The sequence below is a fragment of the Phyllobates terribilis genome, unplaced genomic scaffold, assembly GCF_046119375.1.
Source record: "Phyllobates terribilis strain yellow unplaced genomic scaffold, ASM4611937v1 Scaffold_8__6_contigs__length_399053987, whole genome shotgun sequence".
NCBI lineage: Eukaryota > Metazoa > Chordata > Amphibia > Anura > Dendrobatidae > Phyllobates > Phyllobates terribilis.
The window spans coordinates 254,142,171-254,159,307 of NW_027362768.1; positions in this window are offsets into that span (position 1 = coordinate 254,142,171).

The following is a 17,137-nucleotide window of genomic DNA, read 5'->3' on the forward strand; positions in this document are numbered from 1 at the left end:
CTGATCTGTGTGGGGGAGGGATAGGCTCAGCGCTCAGGCTTCTGCTCAGTCTCTGATCTGTGTGGGGGAGGGATAGGCTCAGCGCTCAGGCTTCTGCTCAGTCTCTGATCTGTGTGGGGGAGGGTCGGCTCATTTCCTCTCACTTCCACATGCCACACTCAGCGCTGGGGGAAGGGAGGACTCTGTCCTTGTTTCTGCTAATGATTATCTTCTCAGTCTGCTGCTGTTTCTAGATCATTCTGTTTTGTTTTCTTGATTATTCGAATTCTTTGTTAAAAATCCTCTAGAGGTGGAATAAAATTCTGTAATATATCACATTCACTTCCTTTATAGCAGGAAGATTTTCAGATTGCAGTCACTGCAAATAACGCTGAAGTAAGAGAATGACGTCTGTACAGCGCTGTATAATATGTTTCAGCCATTAAATCTAAATTTATAGAAAATTCTGCTCTCCGATTTATCTGTGAAGAAATATAGGGATAAGATAGGATTTAATTTGCCCACACACAGCAGCGTTTCAGCTCGATTTTCTTTTTTGCTTGATAAAGGTTCAAAGGGGGTTGAGCTGAAATATTACTTTGTGTGGACAAATATAACACCATATTTTTTTCCCGATTCATTGGAATGCTGCCTCTTTTTTTTTAGACTTGGGGATTTTAAAATAAATATAAAGAAATTAGCAATTTTTTTGCAGTTTCTATTATGATACAAATGTATTTATATACAGGTGCATCTCACTAAATTAGAATAACATCAAAAAGTTAATTTATTTCAGTTCTTCAATACAAAAAGTGAAACTCATATATTATATAGAGTCATTACTAGTGTTGAGCGAGCATGCTCGACACTTGCCCGAGCATCTCACTACTCGGGATGTTCGGCGAGCACCGAGCATTTCCGGGTTACTCGGGCGGGTGCTCAGGTCTCGGCCCTGAATGTTTGGCGCTCTTTACAGAGCAAATGAACATGCAGGGATTGTGGGCATTACAGTGATTGGCTGGCCGCACAGCGTCACCTCGAGTATTTAAAACCGGGCGCTGCCATCTTGGACACAGTCGCTCCAGATCAGACGGTGTAGGGAGAGTGCTGCTGAGCTAGGGAGAGATTTATACTGCGAAATAGGTAGTGTAGGGTCTCTAAAGCCTGCAAAATCAAACAAACAATCCTTCTCAGGACTAATATACATCCCAGATATCAGGCAGGCAGGCAGGCAGGCTGTATAGGAGACGCAGTGGTTATACCAACAAACACTGCATTACAGTCCTGTGTGCAGCTTTTCAATTTGGTAGACTAAGCCCCGGTCTCAGGGGCCAGGAAAAATCATTTTTTTTACATCTAAATTCTCTTTTTTTTCCCCTCAGTCAGACTGTACAAATACCCGTCTTATTAACCTTTTGTATTACCCCCCCTCCCAAAAAAAAAAAAAAAATTGAGTGTGTCTGTGAGTGCTCAGACACAAATATACCTGTTTAAAAGAGTCTGGTGTAGGCCAGATAACTAGAACTGTGGTTTCCCTCTTCCACGGTTAAAATCTGGGTGTAATCCACCTTTTTGCATAAAAAAAACATTTTGAGTGTCTCGCTGCCTGTTCAGACACAAATATATCTGTTTAAAAGAGTCTGGTGTAGGCCAGATAACTAAAACGGTGGTTTTCCTCTTCCACGGTTCAAATCTGGGTGTAATCCACCTTTTTGCATAAAAAAAACATTTTGAGTGTCTCGCTGACTGTTCAGACACAAATATATCTGTTTAAAAGAGTCTGGTGTAGGCCAGATAACTAGAACTGTGGTTTTCCTCTTCCACGGTTCAAATCTCTGTATTATCCACTTTTTTGCCTTTTATCAATAAAAAAAAACATTTTGAGTGTCTCGCTGACTGTTCAGACACAAATATATCTGTTTAAAAGAGTCTGGTGTAGGCCAGATAACTAAAACTGTGGTTTTCTTCTTCCATGATTCAAATCTCTGTGTTATCCCCTTTTTTGCCTTTTTTCAATGAAAAAAAACATTTTGAGTGTCTCGCTGACTGTTCAGACACAAATATATCTGTTTAAAAGAGTCTGGTGTAGGCCAGATAACTAGAACTGTGGTTTTAATCATCCAAAGTTCAAATCTGGGTGTAATCCACCTTTTTGCATAAAAAAAACATTTTGAGTGTCTCGCTGACTGTTCAGACACAAATATATCTGTTTAAAAGATTCTGGTGTAGACAAGATAACTAGAACTGTGGTTTTCCTCTTCCACTGTCCAATTCTCTGTATTATCCACTTTTTTGCCTTTTTTCAATAAAAAAAAACATTTTGAGTGTCTCGCTAACTGTTCAGACACAAATATATCTGTTTAAAAGAGTCTGGTGTAGGCCAGATAACTAGAACTGTGGTTTTCCTCTTCCACGGTTCAAATCTCTGTATTATCCACTTTTTTACCTTTTTTAATAAAAAAAACATTTTGAGTGTCTCGCTAACTGTTCAGACACAAATATATCTGTTTAAAAGATTCTGGTGTAGACAAGATAACTAGAACTGTGGTTTTCCTCTTCCACGGTCCAAATCTCTGTATTATCCACTTTTTTGCCTTTTTTCAATAAAAAAAAACATTTTGAGTGTCTCGCTAACTGTTCAGACACAAATATATCTGTTTAAAAGAGTCTGGTGTAGGCCAGATAACTAGAACTGTGGTTTTCCTCTTCCACGGTTCAAATCTCTGTATTATCCACTTTTTTACCTTTTTTAATAAAAAAAAACATTTTGAGTGTCTCGCTGACTGTTCAGACACAAATATATCTGTTTAAAACAGTCTGGTGTAGGCCGGATAACTAAAACTGTGGTTTTCCTGTTCCACGGTTCAAATCTCTGTATAATCCACTATTTTGCCTTTTTTCAATAAAAAAACATTTAAGTGTCTCGCTGACTGTTCAGACACAAATATATCTGTTTAAAAGAGTCTGGTGTAGGCCAGATAACTAGAACTGTGGTTTTCCTCTTCCACGGTTCAAATCTCAGTATTATCCACTTTTTTTGCCTTTTTTCAATAAAAAAAAACATTTTTAGTGTCTCGCTGACTGTTCAGACACAAATATATCTGTTTAAAAGAGTCTGGTGTAGGCTAGATAACTAGAACTGTGGTTTTCCTCCTTCATGGTTCAAATCTCTATAATATCCACTTTTTTGCCCTTTTTCAATAAAAAAAAACATTTTGAGTGTCTCGCTGACTGTTCAGACACAAATATATCTGTTTAAAAGGGTCTGCTGTAGGCCATATAACTAGAACTGCGGTTTTCCTCTTCCACGGTTCAAATCTGAGAGTAATCCACCTTTTTGCATAAAAAAAACATTTTGAGTGTCTCGCTGACTGTTCAGACACAAATATATCTGTTTAAAAGAGTCTGGTGTAGGCCATATAACTAGAACTGCAGTTTTCCTCTTCCACAGTTTAAATTGGGGTGTAATCCACCTTTTTGCATAAAAAAAAACATTTTAAGTGTGTCGCTGACTGTGAAGACACAAATATATCTGTTTAAAAGAGTCTGGTGTAGGCCAGATAACTAGAACTGTGGTTTTCCTCTTCCACGGTTCAAATCTCGGTATAATCGACCTTTTTCATAAAAAAAAAACATTTTAAGTGTCTCGCTGACTGTTCAGACACAAATATATCTGTTTAAAAGAGTCTGGTGTAGGCCAGATAACTAGAACTGCGGTTTTCCTGTTCCACGGTTCAAATCTGGGTGCAATCCACCTTTTAGCATAAAAAAAAACATTTTGAGTGTCTCGCTGACTGTTCTGACACAAATATATCTGTTTAAAAGAGTCTGGTGTAGGCCACATAACTAGAACTGTGGTTTCCCTCTTCCACGGTTCAAATCTCTGTATTGTCCACTTTTTTGCCTTTTTCCTTTTTTCATTTAAAAAAAACATTTTGAGTGTCTCGCTGACTGTTCAGACACAAATATATCTGTTTTAAAGAGTCTGGTGTAGGCCAGATAACTAGAACTGTGGTTTTCCTCTTCCACGGTTCAAATCTGAGAGTAATCCACCTTTCTGCATGAAAAAAAACATTTTGAGTGTCTCACTGACTGTTCAGACACAAATATATCTGTTTAAAAGAGTCTGGTGTAGACTAGATAACTAGAACTGTGGTTTTCCTCTTCCATGGTTCAAATCTCTGTATTATCCACTTTTTTGCTTTTTTTCAATAAAAAAAAAACATTTTGAGCGTCTCGCTGACTGTTCAGACACAAATATATCTGTTTAAAAGAGTCTGGTGTAGGCCAGATAACTAGAACTGCGGTTTTCCTGTTCCACGGTTCAAATCTGGGTGTAATCCACCTTTTAGCATAAAAAAAAATATTTTGAGTGTCTTGCTGACTGTTCTGACACAAATATATCTGTTTAAAAGAGTCTGGTGTAGGCCAGATAACTAGAACTGTGGTTTCCCTCTTCCACGGTTCAAATCTCTGTATTATCCACTTTTTTGCCTTTTTCCTTTTTTCATAAAAAAAACAACATTTTGAGTGTCTCCCTGACTGTTCATACACAAATATATCTGTCTTAAAGAGTGTGGTGTAGGCCAGATAACTAGAACTGTGGTTTCCCTCTTCCACGGTTCAAATCTCTGTATTATCCACTTTTTTGCCTTTTTCCCTTTTTCATTAAAAAAAAAACATTTTGAGTGTCTCCCTGACTGTTCAGACACAAATATATCTGTTTTAAAGAGTCTGGTGTAGGCCAGATAGCTAGAACTGTGGTTTTCCTCTTCCACGGTTCAAATCTGAGAGTAATCCACCTTTTTGCATGAAAAAAAACATTTTGAGTGTCTCCCTGACTGTTCAGACACAAATATATCTGTTTAAAAGAGTCTGGTGTAGACCAGATAACTAGAACTGTGGTGTTCCTCTTCCACGGTTCAAATCTCTGTATTATGCACTTTTTTGCCTTTTTTCAATAAAAAAAAAAACGTTTTGAGCATCTCGCTGACTGTTCCGACACAAATATATCTGTTTTAAAGAGTCTGGTGTAGGCAAGATAACTAGAACTGCGGTTTTCCTGTTCCACGGTTCAAATCTGGGTGTAATCCACATTTTAGCATACAAAATCATTTTGAGTGTCTCGCTGACTGTTCTGACACAAATATATCTGTTTAAAAGAGTTTGGTTTTAGGCCAGATAACTAGAACTGTGGTTCTCCTCTTCCACAGTTCAAATCTCTGTATTATCCACTTTTTTGCCATTTATCAATAAGAAAAAACATTTTGAGTGTCTCGCTGACTGTTCAGACACAAATATATCTGTTTAAAAGAGTCTGGTGTAGGCCAGATAACTAGAACTGTGGTTTTCCTCTTCCATGGTTCAAATCTGGGTGTAATCCACCTTTTTTCATAAAAAAAACATTTTGAGTGTCTCGCTAACTGTTCAGTCACAAATAAATCTGTTTCAAATAGTCTCATGTAGGCCAGATAACTAGAACTGTGGTTTTCCTCTTCCACTGTTCAAATCTCTGTATTATCCACCTTTTTGCCTTTTTTCAATAAAAAAAAAACATTTTGAGTGTCTCGCTGACTGTTCAGACAGAAATATATCTGTTTTAAAAGAGTCTGGTGTAGGCCAGATAACTAGAACTGTGGTTTTCCTCTTCCATAGTTCAAATCTGGGTGTTATCCACCTTTTTGCATAAAAAAAACATTTTGAGTGTCTCGCTGACTGTTCAGACCCAAATATGTCTGTTTTAAAGAGTCTGGTGTAGACCAGATAACTAGAACTGTGGTTTTCCTCTTCCAGGGTTCAAATCTCTGTATTATCCACTTTTTTGCCTTTTTTCAATAAAAAAAAAACATTTTGAGTGTCTCGCTTACTGTTCAGACACAAATATATCTGTTTAAAAGAGTCTGGTGTAGGCCAGATAACTAGAACTGTGGTTTTCCTCTTCCACGGTTTAAATCTCTGTATTCTCCACTTTTTGCCTTTTTTCAATAAAAAAAACATTTTGAGTGTCTCGCTGACTGTTCAGACACAAATATATCTGTTTAAAAGAGTCTGGTGTAGGCCAGATAAATAGAACTGTGGTTTTCCCGGTCGATGGTTCAAATTTCTGTATTATCCATTTTTTTGCCTTTTTTCAATAAAAAAACATTTTGAGTGGCTCGCTGACTGTTCAGACTCAAATATATCTGTTTAAAAGAGTCTGGTGTCGGCCAGATAACTAGAACTGTGGTTTTCCTCTTCCACGGTTCAAATCTCTTTATTATCCACTTTTTTACCTTTTTTAATAAAAAAAAACATTTTGAGTGTCTCGCTGACTGTTCAGACACAAATATATCTGTTTAAAACTTTCTGGTATAGGCCGGATAACTAAAACTGTGGTTTTCCTGTTCCACGGTTCAGATCTCTGTATAATCCACTATTTTGCCTTTTTTCAATAAAAAAACATTTAAGTGTCTCGCTGACTGTTCAGACACAAATATATCTGTTTAAAAGAGTCTGCTGTAGGCCATATAACTAGAACTGCGGTTTTCCTCTTCCACGGTTCAAATCTGGGTGTAATCCACCTTTTTGCATAAAAAAAAACATTTTGAGTGTCTCGCTGACTGTTCAGACACAAATATATCTGTTTAAAAGAGTCTGGTGTAGGGCATATAACTAGAACTGCAGTTTTCCTCTTCCACTGTTCAAATCGGGGTGTAATCCACCTTTTTGCATAAAAAAAAACATTTTAAGTGTGTCGCTGACTGTGAAGACACAAATATATCTGTTTAAAAGAGTCTGGTGTAGGCCAGATAACTAGAACTGTGGTTTTCCTCTTCCACGGTTAAAATCTCGGTATAATCGACCTTTTTGCATAAAAAAAAACATTTTAAGTGTCTCGCTGACTGTTCAGACACAAATATATCTGTTTAAAAGAGTCTGGTGTAGGCCAGATAACTCGAACTGCGGTTTTCCTTTTCCACGGTTCAAATCTGGGTGTAATCCACCTTTTAGCATAAAAAAAAAACATTTTGAGTGTCTCGCTGACTGTTCTGACACAAATATATCTGTTTAAAAGAGTCTGGTGTAGGCCAGATAACTAGAAATGTGGTTTCCCTCTTCCTCGGTTCAAATCTCTGTATTATCCACTTTTTTGCCTTTTTCCTTTTTTCATTAAAAAAAAAACATTTTGAGTGTCTCGCTGACTGTTCAGACACAAATATATCTGTTTTAAAGAGTCTGGTGTAGGCCAGATAACTAGAACTGTGGTTTTCCTCTTCCACGGTTCAAATCTAAGAGTAATCCACCTTTTTGCATGAAAAAAAACATTTTGAGTGTCTCACTGACTGTTCAGACACAAATATATCTGTTTAAAAGAGTCTGGTGTAGACCAGATAACTAGAACTGTGGTTTTCCTCTTCCAAGGTTCAAATCTCTGTATTATCCACTTTTTTGCCTTTTTTCAATAAAAAAAAAACATTTTGAGCATCTCGCTGACTGTTCAGACACAAATATATCTGTTTTAAAGAGTCTGGTGTAGGCCAGATAACTAGAACTGTGGTTTTCCTCTTCCACGGTTCAAATCTGAGAGTAATCCACCTTTTTGCATTAAAAAAAAAACATTTTGAGTGTCTCGGTGACTGTTCAGACACAAATATATCTGTTTAAAAGATTCTGGTTTTAGGCCAGATAACTAGAACTGTGGTTCTCCTCTTCCACGGTTCAAATCTCTGTATTATGCACTTTTTTGCCATTTATCAATAAAAAAAAACATTTTGAGTGTCTCGCTGACTGTTCAGACACAAATATATCTGTTTAAAAGAGTCTGGTGTAGGCCAGATAAATAGAACTGTGGTTTTCCTGGTCGACGGTTCAAATCTCTGTATTATCCATTTTTTTGCCTTTTTTCAATAAAAAACATTTTAAGAGTCTCACTGACTGTTCAGACACAAATATATCTGTTTAAAAGAGTCTGGTGTAGGCCAGATAGCTAGAACTGTGGTTTTCCTTTTCCACGGTTCAAATCTCTGTATTATCCACTTTTTTGCCTTTGTTCAATAAAAAAAAACATTTTTAGTGTCTCGCTGACTGTTCAGACACAAATATATCTGTTTAAAAGAGTCTGGTGTAGGCTAGATAACTAGAACTGTGGTTTTCCTCTTCCATGGTTCAAATCTCTGTATTATCCACTTTTTTGCCTTTTTTCAATTAAAAAAAACATTTTGAGTGTCTCACTGACTGTTCAGACACAAATATATCTGTTTAAAAGAGTCTGGAGTAGGCTAGATAACTAGAACTGTGGTTTTCCTCTTCCATGGTTCAAATCTCTTTAATATGCACTTTTTTTGCATTTTTTCAATAAAAAAAAATATTTTGAGTGTCTCGCTGACTGTTCAGACACAAATATATCTGTTTAAAAGAGTCTGCTGTAAGCCATATAACTAGAACTGCAGTTTTCCTCTTCCACGGTTCAAATCTGGGTGTCATCCACCTTTTTGCATAAAAAAAAACATATTGAGTGTCTCGCTGACTGTTCAGACACAAATATATCTGTTTGAAAGAGTCTGGTGTAGGCCAGATAACTAGAACTGTGGCTTCCCTCTTCCACGGTTCAAATCTCTGTATTATCCACTTTTTTGCCTTTTTCCTTTTTTCAATAAAAAAAAACTTTTTGAGTGTCTCGCTGACTGTTCAGACACAAATATATCTGTTTTAAAGAGTCTGGTGTAGGCCAGATAACTAGAACTGTGGTTTTCCTCTTTCACGGTTCAAATCTGATTGTAATCCACCTTTTTCCATGAAAAAAAACATTTTTAGTGTCTCACTGACTGTTCATACACAAATATATCTGTTTAAAAGAGTCTGGTGTAGACCAGATAACTAGAACTGTTGTTTTCCTCTTCCACGGTTAAAATCTCTGTACTATCCACGTTTTTGCCATTTATCAATAAAAAAAAACATTTTGAGTGCCTCGCTGACTGATGAGACACAAATATATCTGTTTAAAAGAGTCTGGTGTAGGCCAGATAACTAGAACTGTGGTTTTCCTCTACCACTGTTCAAATCTCTGTATTATCCTCTTTTTTGCCTTTTTTCAATAAAAAAAACATTTTGAGTGTCTCGCTGACTGTTCAGACACAAATATATCTGTTTAAAAGTGTCTGGTGTAGGCCAGATAACTAGAACTGTGGTTTTCTTATTCCACGGTTCAAATCTGGGAATAATCCACTTTTTGCATAAAAAAAAACATTTTGAGTGTCTCGCTGACTGTTCAGACACAAATATATCTGTTTAAAAGAGTCTGGTGTAGGCCAGATAGCTAGAGCTGTGGTTTTCCTCTTCCACGGTTCAAATCTCTGTATTATCCACTTTTTGCCTTTTTTCAATAAAAAAAAACATTTTGAGTGTCTCGCTGACTGTTCAGACACAAATATATCTGTTTAAAAGAGTCTGGTGTAGGCCAGATAAATAGAACTGTGGTTTTCCCGGTCAATGGTTCAAATTTCTGTATTATCCATTTTTTTGCCTTTTTTCAATAAAAAAACATTTTGAGTGTCTCGCTGACTGTTCAGACACAAATATATCTGTTTAAAAGAGTCTGGTGTAGGCCAGATAACTAGAACTGTGGTTTTCCTCTTCCACGGTTCAAATCTCTGTATTATCCACTTTTTTACCTTTTTTAATAAAAAAAAACATTTTGAGTGTCTCGCTGACTGTTCAGACACAAATATATCTGTTTAAAACAGTCTGGTATAGGCCGGATAACTAAAACTGTGGTTTTCCTGTTCCACGGTTCAGATCTCTGTATAATCCACTATTTTGCCTTTTTTCAATAAAAAAACATTTAAGTGTCTCGCTGACTGTTCAGACACAAATATATCTGTTTAAAAGAGTCTGGTGTAGGCCAGATAACTAGAACTGTGGTTTTTCTCTTCAATAGTTCAAATCTGGGTGTAATCCACCTTTTTGCACAAAAAAAAAACATTTTGAGTGTCTCGCTGACTGTTCAGACACAAATATATCTGTTTAAAAGAGTCTGGTGTAGGCTAGATAACTAGAACTGTGGTTTTCCTCTTTCATGGTTCAAATCTCTATAATATCCACTTTTTTGCCTTTTTTCAATAAAAAAAAACATTTTGAGTGTCTCGCTGACTGTTCAGACACAAATATATCTGTTTAAAAGAGTCTGGTGTAGGCCATATAACTAAAACTGCAGTTTTCCTCTTCCACGGTTCAAATCGGGGTGTAAACCACCTTTTTGCATAAAAAAAAAATTTTAAGTGTGTCGCTGACTGTGAAGACACAAATATATCTGATTAAAAGAGGCTGGTGTAGGCCAGATAACTAGAACTGTGGTTTTCCTCTTCCACGGTTAAAATCTCGGTATAATCGAACTTTTTGCATAAAAAAAAAACATTTTAAGTGTCTCCCTGACTGTTCAGACACAAATATATCTGTTTAAAAGAGTCTGGTGTAGGCCAGATAACTAGAACTGCGGTTTTCCTGTTCCACGGTTCAAATCTGGGTGTAATCCACCTTTTAGCATAAAAAAAAAACATTTCGAGTGTCTCGCTGACTGTTGTGACACAAATATATCTGTTTTAAAGAGTCTGGTGTAGGCCAGATAACTAGAACTGTGGTTTCCCTCTTCCACGGTTCAAATCTCTGTATTATCCACTTTTTTGCCTTTTTCCTTTTTTTATTAAAAAAAAAACATTTTGAGTGTCTCGCTGACTGTTCAGACACAAATATATCTGTTTTAAAGAGTCTGGTGTAGACCAGATAACTAGAACTGTGGTTTTCCTCTTCCAAGGTTCAAATCTCTGTATTATCCACTTTTTTGCCTTTTTTCAATTTAAAAAAAATCATTTTGAGCGTCTCGCTGACTGTTCAGACACAAATATATCTGTTTTAAAGAGTCTGGTGTAGGCCAGATAACTAGAACTGTGGTTTTCCTCTTCCATGGTTCAAATCTGCTTGTAATCCACCTTTTTGCATAAAAAAAAACATTTTGAGTGTTTCGCTGACTGTTAAGACACAAATATATCTGTTTAAAAGAGTCTGGTGTAGGCCAGATAGCTAGAACTGTGGTTTTCCTCTTCCACGGTTCAAATCTCAGTATTATCCACTTTTTTGCCTTTTTTCAATAAAAAAAAAACATTTTTAGTGTCTCGCTGACTGTTCAGACACAAATATATCTGTTTAAAAGAGTCTGGTGTAGGCTAGATAACTAGAACTGTGGTTTTCCTCTTCCATGGTTCAAATCTCTATAATATCCACTTTTTTGCCTTTTTTCAATAAAAAAAAACATTTTGAGTGTCTCGCTGACTGTTCAGACACAAATATATCTGTTTAAAAGAGTCTGGTGTAGGCCATATAACTAGAACTGCAGTTTTCCTCTTCCACGGTTCAAATCGGGGTGTAAACCACCTTTTTGCATAAAAAAAAACATTTTAAGTGTGTCGCTGACTGTGAAGACACAAATATATCTGTTTAAAAGAGGCTGGTGTAGGCTAGATAACTAGAACTGTGGTTTTACTCTTCCACGGTTAAAATCTCGGTATAATCGACCTTTTTGCATAAAAAAAAAACATTTTAAGTGTCTCCCTGACTGTTCAGACACAAATATATCTGTTTAAAAGAGTCTGGTGTAGGCCAGATAACTAGAACTGCGGTTTTCCTGTTCCACGGTTCAAATCTGGGTGTAATCCACCTTTTAGCATAAAAAAAAAACATTTTGAGTGTCTCGCTGACTGTTCTGACACAAATATATCTGTTTAAAAGAGTCTGGTGTAGGCCAGATAACTAGAACTGTGGTTTTCCTCTTCCAAGGTTCAAATCTCTGTATTATCCACTTTTTTGCCTTTTTTCAATTTAAAAAAAACATTTTGAGCGTCTCGCTGACTGTTCAGACACAAATATATCTGTTTTAAAGAGTCTGGTGTAGGCCAGATAACTAGAACTGTGGTTTTCCTCTTCCATGGTTCAAATCTGGGTGTAATCCACCTTTTTGCATAAAAAAAAACATTTTGAGTGTCTCGCTGACTGTTAAGACACAAATATATCTGTTTAAAAGAGTCTGGTGTAGGCCAGATAGCTAGAACTGTGGTTTTCCTTTTCCACGGTTCAAATCTCTGTATTATCCACTTTTTTGCCTTTGTTCAATAAAAAAAAACATTTTTAGTGTCTCGCTGACTGTTCAGACACAAATATATCTGTTTAAAAGCTTCTGGTGTAGGCTAGATAACTAGAACTGTGGTTTTCCTCTTCCATGGTTCAAATCTCTGTATTATCCACTTTTTTGCCTTTTTTCAATTAAAAAAAACATTTTGAGTGTCTCACTGACTGTTCAGACACAAATATATCTGTTTTAAAGAGTCTGGTGTAGAGCAGATAACTAGAACTGTGGTTTTCCTCTTCCAAGGTTCAAATCTCTGTATTATCCACTTTTTTGCTTTTTTTCAATAAAAAAAAAACATTTTGAGTGTCTCGCTGACTGTTCAGACAGAAATATATCTGTTTTAAAGAGTCTGGTGTAGGCCAGATAACTAGAAATGTGGTTTTCCTCTTCCACGGTTCAAATCTGAGAGTAATCCACCTTTTTGCATAAAAAAAAAACATTTTGAGTGTCTCGCTGACTGTTCAGACACAAATATATCTGTTTAAAAGAGTCTGGAGTAGGCTAGATAGCTAGAAGTGTGGTTTTCCTCTTCCATGGTTCAAATCTTTTTAATATGCACTTTTTTTTGCATTTTTTCAATAAAAAAAAACATTTTGAGTGTCTCGCTGACTGTTCAGACACAAATATATCTGTTTAAAAGAGTCTGGTGTAGGCCAGATAAATAGAACTATGGTTTTCCTGGTCGATGGTTCAAATTTCTGTATTATCCATTTTTTTGCCTTTTTTCAATAAAAAAACATTTTGAGTGTCTCGCTGACTGTTCAGACACAAATATATCTGTTTAAAAGAGTCTGGTGTAGGCCAGATAACTAGAACTGTGGTTTTCCTCTTCCACGGTTCAAATCTCTGTATTATCCACTTTTTTACCTTTTTTAATAAAAAAAAACATTTTGAGTGTCTCGCAGACTGTTCAGACACAAATATATCTGTTTAAAACAGTCTGGTGTAAGCCGGATAACTAAAACTGTGGTTTTCCTGTTCCACGGTTCAGATCTCTGTATAATCCACTATTTTGCCTTTTTTCAATAAAAAAACATTTAAGTGTCTCGCTGACTGTTCAGACACAAATATATCTGTTTAAAAGAGTCTGGTGTAGGCCAGATAACTAGAACTGTGGTTTTTCTCTTCAATAGTTCAAATCTGGGTGTAATCCACCTTTTTGCACAAAAGAAAAAACATTTTGAGTGTCTCGCTGACTGTTCAGACACAAATATATCTGTTTAAAAGAGTCTGGAGTAGGCTAGATAGCTAGAAGTGTGGTTTTCCTCTTCCATGGTTCAAATCTTTTTAATATGCACTTTTTTTTGCATTTTTTCAATAAAAAAAAACATTTTGAGTGTCTCGCTGACTGTTCAGACACAAATATATCTGTTTAAAAGAGTCTGGTGTAGGCCAGATAAATAGAACTATGGTTTTCTTGGTCGATGGTTCAAATTTCTGTATTATCCATTTTTTTGCCTTTTTTCAATAAAAAAACATTTTGAGTGTCTCGCTGACTGTTCAGACACAAATATATCTGTTTAAAAGAGTCTGGTGTAGGCCAGATAACTAGAACTGTGGTTTTCCTCTTCCACGGTTCAAATCTCTGTATTATCCACTTTTTTACCTTTTTTAATAAAAAAAAACATTTTGAGTGTCTCTCAGACTGTTCAGACACAAATATATCTGTTTAAAACAGTCTGGTGTAAGCCGGATAACTAAAACTGTGGTTTTCCTGTTCCACGGTTCAGATCTCTGTATAATCCACTATTTTGCCTTTTTTCAATAAAAAAACATTTAAGTGCCTCGCTGACTGTTCAGACACAAATATATCTGTTTAAAAGAGTCTGGTGTAGGCCAGATAACTAGAACTGTGGTTTTTCTCTTCAATAGTTCAAATCTGGGTGTAATCCACCTTTTTGCACAAAAGAAAAAACATTTTGAGTGTCTCGCTGACTGTTCAGACACAAATATATCTGTTTAAAAGAGTCTGGTGTAGGCCAGATAGCTAGAACTGTGGTTTTCCTCTTCCACGGTTCAATTCTCAGTATTATCCACTTTTTTGCCTTTTTTCAATAAAAAAAACATTTTTAGTGTCTCGCTGACTGTTCAGACACAAATATATCTGTTTAAAAGAGTCTGGTGTAGGCTAGATAACTAGAACTGTGGTTTTCCTCTTCCATGGTTCAAATCTCTATAATATCCACTTTTTTGCCTTTTTTCAATAAAAAAAAACATTTTGAGTGTCTCGCTGACTGTTCAGACACAAATATATCTGTTTAAAAGAGTCCGGTGTAGGCCATATAACTAGAACTGCAGTTTTCCTCTTCCACGGTTCAAATCGGGGTGTAATCCACCTTTTTGCATAAAAAAAAACATTTTAAGTGTGTCGCTGACTGTGAAGACACAAATATATCTGTTTAAAAGAGTCTGGTGTAGGCCAGATAACTAGAACTGTGGTTTTTCTCTTCCACGGTTAAAATCTCGGTATAATCGACCTTTTTGCATAAAAAAAAAACATTTTAAGTGTCTCCCTGACTGTTCAGACACAAATATATCTGTTTAAAAGAGTCTGGTGTAGGCCAGATAACTAGAACTGTGGTTTTAATCATCCAAAGTTCAAATCTGGGTGTAATCCACCTTTTTGCATAAAAAAAACATTTTGAGTGTCTTGCTGACTGTTCAGACACAAATACATCTGTTTAAAAGATTCTGGTGTAGACAAGATAACTAGAACTGTGGTTTTCCTCTTCCACGGTCCAAATCTCTGTATTATCCACTTTTTTGCCTTTTTTCAATTAAAAAAAACATTTTGAGTGTCTCGCTAACTGTTCAGACACAAATATATCTGTTTAAAAGAGTCTGGTGTAGGCCAGATAACTAGAACTGTGGTTTTCCTCTTCCACGGTTCAAATCTCTGTATTATCCACTTTTTTACCTTTTTTAATAAAAAAAACATTTTGAGTGTCTCGCTAACTGTTCAGACACAAATATATCTGTTTAAAAGATTCTGGTGTAGACAAGATAACTAGAACTGTGGTTTTCCTCTTCCACGGTCCAAATCTCTGTATTATCCACTTTTTTGCCTTTTTCAATAAAAAAAAACATTTTGAGTGTCTCGCTAACTGTTCAGACACAAATATATCTGTTTAAAAGAGTCTGGTGTAGGCCAGATAACTAGAACTGTAGTTTTCCTCTTCCACGGTTCAAATCTCTGTATTATCCACTTTTTTACCTTTTTTAATAAAAAAAAACATTTTGAGTGTCTCGCTGACTGTTCAGACACAAATATATCTGTTTAAAACAGTCTGGTGTAGGCCGGATAACTAAAACTGTGGTTTTCCTGTTCCACGGTTCAAATCTCTGTATAATCCACTATTTTGCTTTTTTTCAATAAAAAAACATTTAAGTGTCTCGCAGACTGTTCAGACAGAAATATATCTGTTTAAAAGAGTCTGGTGTAGGCCAGATAACTAGAACTGTGGTTTTCCTCTTCCACGGTTCAAATCTCAGTATTATCCACTTTTTTGCCTTTTTTCAATAAAAAAAAACATTTTTAGTGTCTCGCTGACTGTTCAGACACAAATATATCTGTTTAAAAGAGTCTGGTGTAGGCTAGATAACTAGAACTGTGGTTTTCCTCCTTCATGGTTCAAATCTCTATAATATCCACTTTTTTGCCCTTTTTCAATAAAAAAAAACATTTTGAGTGTCTCGCTGACTGTTCAGACACAAATATATCTGTTTAAAAGAGTCTGCTGTAGGCCATATAACTAGAACTGCGGTTTTCCTCTTCCACGGTTCAAATCTGGGTGTAATCCACCTTTTTGCATAAAAAAAACATTTTGAGTGTCTCGCTGACTGTTCAGACACAAATATATCTGTTTAAAAGAGTCTGGTGTAGGCCATATAACTAGAACTGCAGTTTTCCTCTTCCACAGTTTAAATTGGGGTGTAATCCACCTTTTTGCATAAAAAAAAACATTTTAAGTGTGTCGCTGACTGTGAAGACACAAATATATCTGTTTAAAAGAGTCTGGTGTAGGCCAGATAACTAGAACTGTGGTTTTCCTCTTCCACGGTTCAAATCTCGGTATAATCGACCTTTTTCATAAAAAAAAAACATTTTAAGTGTCTCGCTGACTGTTCAGACACAAATATATCTGTTTAAAAGAGTCTGGTGTAGGCCAGATAACTAGAACTGCGGTTTTCCTGTTCCACGGTTCAAATCTGGGTGCAATCCACCTTTTAGCATAAAAAAAAACATTTTGAGTGTCTCGCTGACTGTTCTGACACAAATATATCTGTTTAAAAGAGTCTGGTGTAGGCCACATAACTAGAACTGTGGTTTCCCTCTTCCACGGTTCAAATCTCTGTATTGTCCACTTTTTTGCCTTTTTCCTTTTTTCATTTAAAAAAAAACATTTTGAGTGTCTCGCTGACTGTTCAGACACAAATATATCTGTTTTAAAGAGTCTGGTGTAGGCCAGATAACTAGAACTGTGGTTTTCCTCTTCCACGGTTCAAATCTGAGAGTAATCCACCTTTCTGCATGAAAAAAAACATTTTGAGTGTCTCACTGACTGTTCAGACACAAATATATCTGTTTAAAAGAGTCTGGTGTAGACCAGATAACTAGAACTGTGGTTTTCCTCTTCCATGGTTCAAATCTCTGTATTATCCACTTTTTTGCCTTTTTTCAATAAAAAAAAAACATTTTGAGCGTCTCGCTGACTGTTCAGACACAAATATATCTGTTTAAAAGAGTCTGGTGTAGGCCAGATAACTAGAACTGCGGTTTTCCTGTTCCACGGTTCAAATCTGGGTGTAATCCACCTTTTAGCATAAAAAAAAATATTTTGAGTGTCTCGCTGACTGTTCTGACACAAATATATCTGTTTAAAAGAGTCTGGTGTAGGCCAGATAACTAGAACTTTGGTTTCCCTCTTCCACGGTTCAAATCTCTGTATTATCCACTTTTTTGCCTTTTTCCTTTTTTCATAAAAAAAACAACATTTTGAG